Here is an 11,664-nt window from a genome sequence, read left to right on the forward strand (position 1 = left end):
ATGGTTCTGATTTTGTCTAAAAAAAAATAATTATGGTTCAGATTTGTAGACACAAATAGTTTCTATTTTCTAATACTCCCTCCATTCTCTTTTGATAGCTATATTTCACCTTGACACAATAACCAAAAAAAATAATCTTACTTATCATATAATAAATGCAACACATACTTTTTTGTTGGTCGTCTTTGCTAGTGATATTTATTGCCACAACTCATGTCAGTAGCAAATATAGCTATCATTTATGAACATTTGAGTTTTTGAAATATAGCTATCAAAAAAAGTGGAGGGAATAATTACGTACCAAGGAGAAGTAGAGTATGTTTTATAATAGAACCCTATGAAAACATCACATAAATTTTCCTTCCGATGGAAGAAATGCGTACTTGCAAATGTGAAAGGAATGTAATTTATATATCCCTCCGTCCTCCTGCAATGTAAGGACAGGGGCAGCAGCATGCCAACGGCACATTAAACCAATGTGCAAGTGCACTTTCAATTCTTTCTCGTCAAATATGTGTACCAATTTCTTATATTTACTAAAGTTGCCTCATATATTCAAATATTAAACTAATGTAGTTAACATTTTAAATACTAGACTCAATATTCCTTTAAATTAAGTTCAACATTTTCAATAATCTAGTTCAACATTGGTATGAAAATGTTGAAAAAACATATTTAAAATATTGTGATAGCTCATCCAAAATGTTGACTTTTAAAATATAGTAAAATATAGTTATTCCGTACCCGAGCCCACCATCCATCCCCCCTGTCTCGCGCCAGGCCGAACCCAGCCGCACCCGGTTTCCTTTGCTTTGCACGCGCCACGGTCTTTCTTCTTCTCCGAGCAAACTGCCAACCTGCTTGTTCGATTCGCACGAATGGCGATAGTTGCCAAGTGGTGGGCCCAGCAAGTATTGGTAGAGCCTATGTCACATTTGTCCACGCTCCGCACTACACAATTAGGTGGACATTCATTTATAATATGCAATTATACGAAGAAGTATATTTTTCCTTTTAAAACCTTCAGATCAAGTTTGTTATTCTTTTTTCTACCAAACTGAACTGCAAATTTTTATGATCAAAATTCTTTGATTTTGTGATTTAAAAAATGCCCTGTAACTAAAAAGCAGAGTATTTGTGATTGAACTCAAAGCCTTTTTCTGTAGGAAGGCGCTGCTCTTTATCATTCTGCACATGGCCGAATGATTTACATTCCAAAACAGAAATGTTTATGCTTTACTAAATTGACGAGACAGTAAATAGTGAAATAAATGTTACAGGAAAAGTTGGCTAGTATGATCAGACAGCGAATATCTGTTGCACCAAATACTGGATTCGTCACAAGGAAAAATGTGCACTATGCTACTGGCGGATATGGATACCAGGCCCATGTACTTTACATCCCCACCTAGATGCTCTTGACTGGACTTCGCAAATCAATTTCCCAGAACTCAACCACTGGAATTCCTATCAACCGAAGTGAAAGACTCTTTACCATACAACAATATAATAATTCATGATTTGACTCAATGTCCTTGTGTTGCCTCAATGCCACAAAACAGAAGCGCCTATTTAAGCCTTTCCTAGCCACAGAGTTTGAGATGCTATTGGTTGTGCCCATGTCTTGAGCAAGCCTTCACCACTAGACTGTCACCTGCGAGATATCCAATATCAATTAGCAAAAGAACAAACAGGTCTTTGTAAAGAAATCAACCAAAATAATATATATAGCTAGGCAAAAAGTAGTATCACGAACCACACTGCTTTCAAGTCCAGCTTCAGAACATTTGTAAATGATTGCATTCATAAACACAGAGCACAAGTTCATTTTTCATTGACTCTATTTCTACAATCTGCTATAGTTAGTATGCTCATAGCCTCCTCTCATGGCATGGTTCATTCGGATACAGTTTCATAAGTGGATGCTGTTGACAATGGGTAAATCTATAATCTACCATTAGAATACCCATGATGGGATTATATACCAATATTGGTAAATCCTAATCAGTTTCAGTTGAACAGTTTCCCTAAAGAAAAATTCAGTATCAAGTGAAACATCAGTTGGTCAGTAGCAAAGACATGTGCTAAGAGTGTATATGGAAGCTCGTCACCACAAGAATCAGCACCAGGACACCCTATGATGTTGTACACCCAATCAAAACTTTATAATCTGCTATACATGACATCTGACTCGCGTCTAAGCTCAGAACCAGAGGTCACCTCATCAATGAACTGCAGAATTGCAGAGAAGTCTATCTGAATCTCCGACTCAGGATGAACTGATTATCGATAATCCAGGTGGACCAGTTCAATTAAGACTACTGCAGTCAACAAGTCAATATGCACTAACCTTTGTGTCAAGTGTGTGAGGAAAAGAAAATTTATCAGGATGTCATAACCAGCAAGGGACTTTAACTGAACTAATCAATAATATCAGGGCTGCAATAACAGAGACAACATGTTCTTTTATATATACTATACTAGCTTATTTCCAGTCAATTAGTTAGGGAGCTCGTGGATATGGCATAGACAGGGATTCTGTAACCATACGGAATATAACAAATATTAATGAACCTTAGTAAGATAATGCAGGCACTTACAACTGGTGGAATGACCTTACCTTCTCTGATGCACTTCATGTCCATTTGCAAAATTCATCCAGTGCACTATTAGCTGCAACGTAACAAGTGCTTGCCCAGGTCTTAAACTGCAATTCACAATCCAATATGAGTTCATCAGATACAAAAAGGAAAAAAATCTAAATATTTGGACTAGCAATCAAATTTGAAGAACGATTAACTGGTAGGAAGCTGTACATATCGGTTCTATCCCTGCACCTAATTCGGTCCGGAGAAAACTTCAGATCAGGAGACAAGCACAGCCATAAATTGTTTGGGACAATTGTTTGCCATCTACAAACTGCAAACTGAATATCATTGAATACAGCTTGGGCCCAGTCTATTCCACAGAAAGTTTCAGGATGCGCCCTTTTGATGTGGCTCAAATCAATGCTATAGCTACTTGTGGGGAACAAAAACCAGTTCAAAAGAATCATGAAGAAGGGCGCAGCTAAGGTTGTCCGATCGTCCCTTCAGTATCTCCTCCTGCAGGTCCTGAATCTTCTGCTTCCATCCAGGTGACCAAAACCGAGAGCCTCGATGGTCACATACTGATCAGGATTGAGCAATTGAATTCTGAATACCACATCTCCAGGGTTGCACCTAATATTAAGTCTAGTACAACATTTCCCACCATTCTTCTGACTTTGACATCCCTGGTACAAGAAAAACGTAAATATCCTGCATTGGTACAAAAAGGGTGGGGAACGGATTCAGGCAGCTGAGACGTCGCGTCACCTGCAACCAGCCCTCCCTGATCATGGAGGGGAACCACAAACACCTCGTGGAGCTCTCAAAGACCACCCTCCTAGCATTGATATGAATCACGTGCATTAATCTTCTTCGAGAATTCATCCTGGATAACAAAATCGAATATTAAATAAATCAAACTTTCAGGAATCAAAGGGGGGAATGGGTTAAAGAGCACACAACAAAGCAATTGCAACTACCTACAGCCAAATTTGCGCTACTAACTTCACAAATCATAAGATCCCCTTGAAACTAGACAAAATCAAACAGAAAAATGAACCTGAAAAAGAATAACCTTGCACAGGAGGGCTTCACATCTCATTTATCCAGTCAAATCCACGGCAAAGGAAAAAGATAGGAACCTGCAGTCGCGTAAGAACAACCTGAAGTTCGATTAGAAGTCGACACACCTAGGAAGTCGATCTGGCGACGAAATTGGACGCTGGCGCAGGGGAAAAAGCTACGAACCTGGCACCGCCAATCTTCAATGCCATGAATCTATCTCCGAACCGAGGTGAGATCAGGATGGGAAGATGGAAAACTGCCGACAGGATACAAGCTCGGGGCCTCCATGGTCGGGAAGTCAGGCGCCGGATCGGGCGGGGGCTGGGGGGAAGCTTGTTGCCGGGTGTGACGCGAGATCGACGACGAGGGCAACGGTGGCGGCAGGGGCGCGGCGCTGCTCTCCTGGTCGATGGTGAGGGCAACGGCAGTGTCGGGAACGCAGGGGCTGGCAAGCAACTGGCGGTGGGCGGCGCCAGTCCCCGGATCGGCGGAGCGGCGTCGGGAAACGAATCGCAAGCTGGGGAACGACAGGATGAACGGCGGAGCGGCGTCGGAAAACGAATGGCGAGCTGGGGGGAAGAAAACTGCTTCGGGCACCACAGGGGGTGTGGGGTGGTGGGTGGGGGACGCGGAAGGAAACCGGTGCGGCGACTGGGGAGGGAAAAAAACCGATGCGGCATGGGGGGAATCGGAGTCGGAGCCGGCGCGCCGGGTGGGCTCGGGTACGAAATACCTTATTTCATAGCAGGGTACTAAATAGAGCTACTACATATTAAATCTCATTATGTTGCATTAATTCATGGGAACACAACAGTTTAAATAAATTCAAAAATAAATTCACCCTTTGAGAGAAAACATATTTTAAGTTTGAAATCCAAAACCACCTGCACCTACTAGGGTCCGACACGTGCACAGCTCACTATCCACGTGACCTCTCTCCAACGGTTGCTCCTTCTAGTACCCATGCGGAACAAACGCGTTTAGATCGAACCCTGAGAAATACTTGCATGAAATATTTGCACGGATTTCAAATATTGGAAGATGTTTAAAAAAATTTCTTGCACAAGATGGATAGGATTCATGGGCAACCCTGCCGGTCAGGCAAGAAAGGTCGTGGCCGGTCTAGCAGAGGACTCCACCGGGCCCAAACCCAACATGTCTATTAAGGCCCTGTTTAGTTCTAAAAAAGTTTTCTATAGTATCCGTCACATCGAATCTTTAGACACATATATGGAACATTAAATGCAGTTTAAAAAATAACTAATTACACAGTATAACTGTTTTCATTCGAGATGAATCTTTTAAACCTAATTAGTTTATAATTAGACATTAATTATCAAATAACAACGAAATGTACTATAGTACCAAAATCCGAACTTTTTTACGAATTAAACACAACCTAAGCAACATATCCCACCAAAGAATGGGGGCCGGAGTCTTGACTCTGACAGCACTTGGTCGAACAGACCAATCGTGGTTGAAACCTTTTCCAAATATTTTTTATGAGGCTCCAAAAAACAATTCTTAACCAATTACTTAAACTTTTATTTTGCAAGTTAATCAAAAGTTTTGATAGAATTAAGGCTGTACTTTAGACACTAATAAGGCGTCAACAAGCATTTTTGGCACTGTTTCCAGAATTGACAATCCTGGTGATGACGCTACAAAATGTCACATAGGCTGTGTGATAGATCCGTAAAATAGTGGTAAAAAGAGTCACATCCGACACTGTAGCACACTGTAGCACTTTTCGTTTGTTTGTGGTGATTGTTGTCTTACCATGACCTAACTAGGCTCAAAAGATTTGTCTCATCGTGTACATCAAAACTATACAATTAGTTTTTTATTTATCTACATTTAATGCTCCATGCATGAGGTAAAAGATTTAATGTGATATGTGAATAATGAAGTTTGGAGAGAGAAATTTTGGAAGTGAACACAGCCATATTGCAGTTGTTCAGTGGCCTCAGCTACCTTTATCTCTACAATAGAAAAATGGTGTTAGGTTATGGGCTCTCATTGTTGAGATATTCAGTTGAGTATACTTATTCAGATGGAAATCAATTGTGCCAACAATGTGCTCTTGTTCAGTCATTTAGTTCTGCTACAGTTCTTGTCACTATTTAGAGGTTGGAGCAGCCATTGTGCTGGCTTATTTTTCTTGAAAAGTATGCTTTGCGATTGCAGCAGTTTGGAAATTCCTCGGCTACTATTACTACTACTACATGCTGGTGCTATGATTGTTACAGAAGGGGATCCAGTTTGACAGTAGAATGCTTTGGTTGTTTCAGTTGTTTGTTGTGTCTGTCGTCAAATGAGACCTGACAATATAATACTACCATGTTACTGCTTCATGCTAGTATATCAGGCCAAAGCTCCTTCAGATTAATCCTAAGGGTTCTAATGGTGTTGATAATGGGTTGGTTGAGGGAATACAACTGACAATATTCATATATCCTTTGGACAATACAAGAAAAAAAAACGTGGCAAACAGCGCAAGGCAGATTTCTAGGGACATCAACTGCCAACTCTAGAGTCTAGAGATCATATTTACAGAACATGGTTGTGACCGTTCAAGACTTTCTAGATGAAGAAATATTGTCATGAACTTAACTCAGTACACAGTTTGAGGGCAAACTGTGGCTTAAGGGGGAGAGAATGTCATGAGTTCGTAAGCATATGGCGATCATACAATGCAAGCATCGAATGAGATAATACAACCAGATCACGAAACATATGTATGATAACTCAGAATATACTTCAAACAGATATTGATAACCATAGTCTAAATTTATTAAAAACGATCGAGAATTACACGAGAGAGCTAGGGAAGAACCCATATCAGAACTTCCGAGCAACTCCGAGGACTCGATAACTACTAGACTTCTCCTAAACTCCACTAACCTATAGAGCTAATGCAACAAGTGAGTTGAACTTGGGATGTGTGTGTGTGTGTGTTTTCTCCATTCTCACCCCTCCCCTCATATTTATAGAGGGAGCCACGGCCAGTAGGGGCGTCTTCTGCAGCTACTGCTCCTAGAACCGACATAATGAGCCTATGGGGCACCTCCACGTGGCCAGTTGAAGGCGGTGGGGCCCACTGGACCATTGGCCGACCACAGCCGGCCACCCAGTGGTGCCAACCGCCCCCGACTGCTGGGGGTTGGGCTGTCCTGGGCCTCCTCTTGTCCTAACACCGATGTTTGGCCTGTTTTTAGTGTATTTGCTTTGGTTTTTGGGCTATACTTGGTCCAATTGAGCCTGAACTTGTGTTTTTATTTTATTTGTGATTTTACCATGGACCAAAGTGTACCTGCAACCTGTAAATTAGCTTGAAAATAGAACTTGCAATTCTCTAGGGATAAATTGTGTTTTAGGATTTATTTGTTAGATAATGCGTGTAACAAATGCAAACTCTTATGATTTTTTGATCAAGTTGACACCTAGAATTGGTCGTTACTGAGCGTCAACAGTGCTGCAAGATGCTATAATGTGCTTGTTGCACATTTTTGAAATCTTTGTTGATGAAGATTTTTCTCCTAACTGTGCCTACACCTTCCAACCGCCCCAAAAATCATGGAATAAGCAAAATAAGAGACATGTTATCCTTTAGGTAACCTAGGCAAGACTCGATGACTTCCTCAATACTGTATCCCTATATCATGGACCCCTTAGGATGAGCACGATTTAATACGTACCGGTTGAGGATGGACATAAAACGCTCATATGTCCACATTTCATGTAGGTAAAGTGGACCAAGTGCCCGTATCTGATCGACCATGTGAATCATTAGGTGTTCGGTTATGTCAAAAAACTCCGAAGGGAAGCACATCTCCAGCCGCGTCATATTCTCCCCAATGAATTCTTTAGGATCCTGCAACTCAGCTTCGTTGTTCACCTTTTGTGAAATCCTATTGAAGAAGTAACACGATCGAATGATTACCATCTTTATATATACTGGCTTGATCGCTCTGATTGCAATAGGGAGAACAACGTCAGCAACACATGGCAATCACGACAGTTATGGCCGCATAGTGACAGATCTTCCATCGAGACTAGTTTCCATATGTTCGATGTGAAACGACTCGGGACTTTGATCCCTCTTAAGCTCTTGCACATTGCCTTCTTCGCATCACGTGTCAAGTTGTAGCTAGCTGGGGGAGTTGATATGCCATTCCCTTTATCCACATAGGCGGCTCACCCCCACCCGCCCCTAAAAATCGCATTCATTTTCAAGGTCGGCTGAGGGGGTGAACCGCCCCTACAAATATTATTTTTAGGGGCGGCTTAGTTGCACAATATCCGCGCTTTGTAGGAACGGGCGACTTTTTGGTCCACCCCTAAAAAATTTTAGTTGTTGCTACAAATCATTTTTGTAGTAGTGAGCGTGGAAGCGATAACTCAGGAATGTAAAACTAAATTATAAGATCACATAAAACTAGACAGTGAGGCACAATGTTTTTAACGAGGTTCGGCGATGTGCCTACATCCTCAGAGCATGACTACGAGCACTCCTTCCCGTAAATAGCAGTTACATCAACATCCAGGCTCCACTGCCGCCTCGCCGAGCCAAGTCGTCTCTCTGCTACAACAGTAGTGCTCTCATATTTATGAGGCCTAGAGATACAAAGTACAACCCAAACTCTATCCCTAACCTACCAATTACAACTAAAGTCCAATATTGATTGTACACATGTTCAACACATATAGGAACATGTATTGATGTACCAGATCGGCTAATGCTCCCAGGTTGATGCGATGTATTCCACCTGTTGACTGGAGACTTTATTATTGGTATATCAATCGGTCCAGCATGAGCCGATTCGACAGGAAGCTTTTGGAAACGCAGTGCACCCAGGTAAATAAGAAACAAGATGAATACAAAAGTTATTAAACGAGCATCTCACACCCGTGAGGTACCCACATAGGCCTTCTCCGGAACCCCCCAGTCACTAACGTAAACAAAGTAGAAAAGACACCAATTTCTGTACCGGTTCTGGAAGAGCAAAGAAAAAGGGGATGTTTTGTTAATGGAAACAAGGAACTGTTTATAGTTGTCTCGTTACAACTAACTATACTCATCCGAGCCGCAGAAACATGTACATACAAAATACGAGAATTTCCACCTTGTTGAAGATCTGGTGGTGCTACCCGAAGACTTAAATGAATAGCCATTGCTGTTAAGAACAACTGAGATCTAATGAGAATTTGTACGTAGCTTTTTGTCTTTGACATAAAAAAATAAGGTTGTAATAACGAAACTATCAACAACTAATATAAAGACCTGATCAGAATCTTTGGGGGACAAGCTAATTAGTGCGTTAAACAACTAATATAAAAACCTGATCAGAATCTCTGGGAGACAAGCTAATTAGTGCGTAAGACAAACCAAACCGAAACTATTATCCATACTCATCTACAAGAATTTAAGCCCCACACAGCCACCCCTCCAGTCCCAATTGAAAAGTAAACAGAAAATTCTTTTCTTGATCCAAACTATATAAGGTGATACTCAAGATAAAGTGAGCTATCTCAGGGCCTGTTTGGTTCCAAATAAGTCACCTACTTATAAGCTAAAAAGTGACTTAATTTGCCAAACAACTAGGGATGGACGAAAAACTCGTAACTCGCTAGCTCGCTCGACTCGCTCGTTAATAGCTCGGCTCGAGCTCGACTCGTTTTATAATGAGCCAGCTCGTTTTATAACAAGCCAGCTCAATTTATATCGAGCCAGCTCGAGCTGGCTCGCAAGCTGCTCGCGAGCCATATCAAGCCAAATTAAATCACAAACAAACAACTAAAATTGACTCCACCCATATATCCACACCTCCCTTGCAACTCGGCCCAGCCCAAACCGTGAAACCTTAACCATCCACGGTCCACCACCAGTCCACCACACCAGGCAGTCAAGCAAGTCACGCACTCATGCACGGTCTTCTCTTCGCCCTTTCCGCTCCTTCCGAGTCCCGATTCCCAGCCGCCGCCCGCGCCCTGTGGTGCCTACCGCCGCCCTGTCGTGCCCCGTGACTGCTGCCGCCCGCCGCCCTGCGCCCTACCCCTCTGCCTGCGCAGCGCACGCGGCAGCACCCGCTCTGCACAGCAGGTCAGCAGCCAGCAGCGCCCCCGCCCCCGCCCTGTTCCTATGTTCGCCCACTGCCCTGCGCACGCGGCTGGCCGGCGCCGCCCTGCGCCGCTTCCTGCCGCCACCGCCGATGGGGTAGAGGAGAGGAGCACCGGAGCCGAGCTCGAGTTCTAAAATATCCCTGAAATGTGTTTTTGGGGTTTGGCTCGCGAGCCAAACGAGCTGGCTCGAGCTCTTTAGCGAGCCGAGCCGAGCCGAGCTGGTATCCTGGCTCGTTTGTAAAACGAGCCGAGCCGAGCCAGCTTATTAACGAGCCGAGCTATAACGAGCCGAGCTGGCTCGATATCCAGCCCTACAAACAACCCTAACTTATAAGTCACCTCAACTTATAAGTTTTAAGGAACTCCACCCCAACTTAAAACTTATAAGTCCCCCTTTTTTGCATGGGGCCCACATCTTTTAAGTCACTTAACAACCAAACACCTCTGACTTATAAGTCACTAGTTTTAAGTCACCTGACTAGTAGGTGACTTATTTGGAACCAAACAAGGCCTCAGAAGTCACGTACTTCTTGGTTTATAAAAAAGTAACAATTGCAAGTTCGGAATTAACGTGCTGTGCAATTTGTTTTCCTGCCATTAACCATCATCGCAAATGCCTTACCAATCCGCCGGTTTGGTGTGAGCTGAGGATGCTAGTCTATGGGGATGGTGCACATCACCGCCGGTTCGTATTACGATCCGGCAGTGATGCCGAGTGAGGGCAATATGATGTGGTTATGTGTGAGCATCACACACTACAATTCTACAAAATTAGATTAACTGAGACGCTTTAGAAAGGCCTCGGAGGTGGACAATGAAAATAATCGCCGTTAATGCCTGGCATTAACGAGGCGGTCCTTTTCTATTAACCGAGGCGGTTGCCAAAAACGCCTCGCAAAAATAAGTTATCCAAGGCGGTTGTTTTAAACCGAGGCAGTAAAAAAACTACCTCAATTAATCATTTACAGAGGTGGATATGTATAAGGCGTGCACCTCAAAAAATCAGGCCCAGCCCACAGCCCATTATCGCTGGTCACTATATAACAAAATGCAACCCTAACCCAAGCCCACTACCTTGACTCTATTCCTCCCTCACCCCATCCCGCACTGCCTCTCTCTCTCTCTCTCTCTCTCTCTCTCTCTCTCTCTCTCTCCCTCTCCTCTCCTCCCCTGCGCCGGTAGCGGCGGCGGCCGGGCCGCTGACGGCGGCGCGCGGATGCGCAAGCGGGTGGAGGGTGGCAGGCTGGGGTAGCGCCCCTCTACCTACGTGCTACGGTGGTGCGGCGAGGAGGCTCGCCCTCCTCCCCCTCCCCGTGTGGCGGAAGCGCGGCGGCGTCCGTGCCTCGCCCTCGTCCCCCAGCGGTGCGGAGGCTCGGCCTCGCCCTCCTCCCCCACAGCACAGGCGCGGCGAACTAGCGGCGAGGAGGGCAAGGCCTCGGCCTCCTCCCCCATGGCCTCGCGCAGGGCCAGCGGCGCAGGGGATCGGCGACAGCATGAGCTTCCTCCTCTCCACCATCTCCAACTCTAGATCCGGCCACGGGGCTCGCGGATCGGGCCTCGGGGATCGTGGATCCGACGAGCTTGCCGGCAGAGGACGCGCCCTGGCGGCCGCCGCCCATGGCTGGGCTTGGCGGGCCCGTCCATGGGTTTTCCTTCTTTTTATTTTTTCTCTATGATTAACGGAGGCGGGCAAATGATCCGCCTCAGTAAATCAAAGATTTACTGTGGTGTAGAGGGCGAGGCGGACCGGATAGCCCGCCTCGAAAAACCAATTCCGCCCGCCTTGGAAAAGAATATTGTAGTAGTGACTGCGGGGTCGCATTACCACACGGCGGAGATGTCTTCATCACTACTCTACTTTTTACTTCTCTCTCTCTCTTGCACTCCT

At 44.4% G+C, this 11,664-nt stretch overlaps 1 long non-coding RNA gene and 1 pseudogene across 5 annotated transcripts; both read right to left on the reverse strand.

Moving 5' to 3' along the window:
* Positions 1 to 1,206: 1,206 nt before the first annotated feature.
* LOC120696859 lies at positions 1,207 to 4,281 on the reverse strand. Of its 5 annotated transcripts, none has more exons than XR_005684309.1 (5): positions 3,837 to 4,281; positions 3,649 to 3,730; positions 3,357 to 3,474; positions 2,621 to 3,274; positions 1,207 to 1,654 (listed from the first exon to the last, which is right to left on the reverse strand). It is a non-coding gene; the product is annotated as an uncharacterized LOC120696859 (long non-coding RNA). The 5 variants fall into 5 exon arrangements; XR_005684307.1 differs by having other exon boundaries at positions 3,664 to 3,730; positions 3,837 to 4,280; XR_005684310.1 differs by having other exon boundaries at positions 3,649 to 3,751; positions 3,837 to 4,270.
* Positions 4,282 to 8,238: 3,957 nt separating this feature from the next.
* On the reverse strand, positions 8,239 to 11,395 carry LOC120652989 (annotated as a pseudogene).
* Between the last annotated feature and the right edge of the window lie 269 nt (positions 11,396 to 11,664).

Source organism: Panicum virgatum, chromosome 1K, assembly GCF_016808335.1.
Source record: "Panicum virgatum strain AP13 chromosome 1K, P.virgatum_v5, whole genome shotgun sequence".
In the NCBI taxonomy this organism is placed as follows: Eukaryota; Viridiplantae; Streptophyta; class Magnoliopsida; order Poales; family Poaceae; genus Panicum; species Panicum virgatum.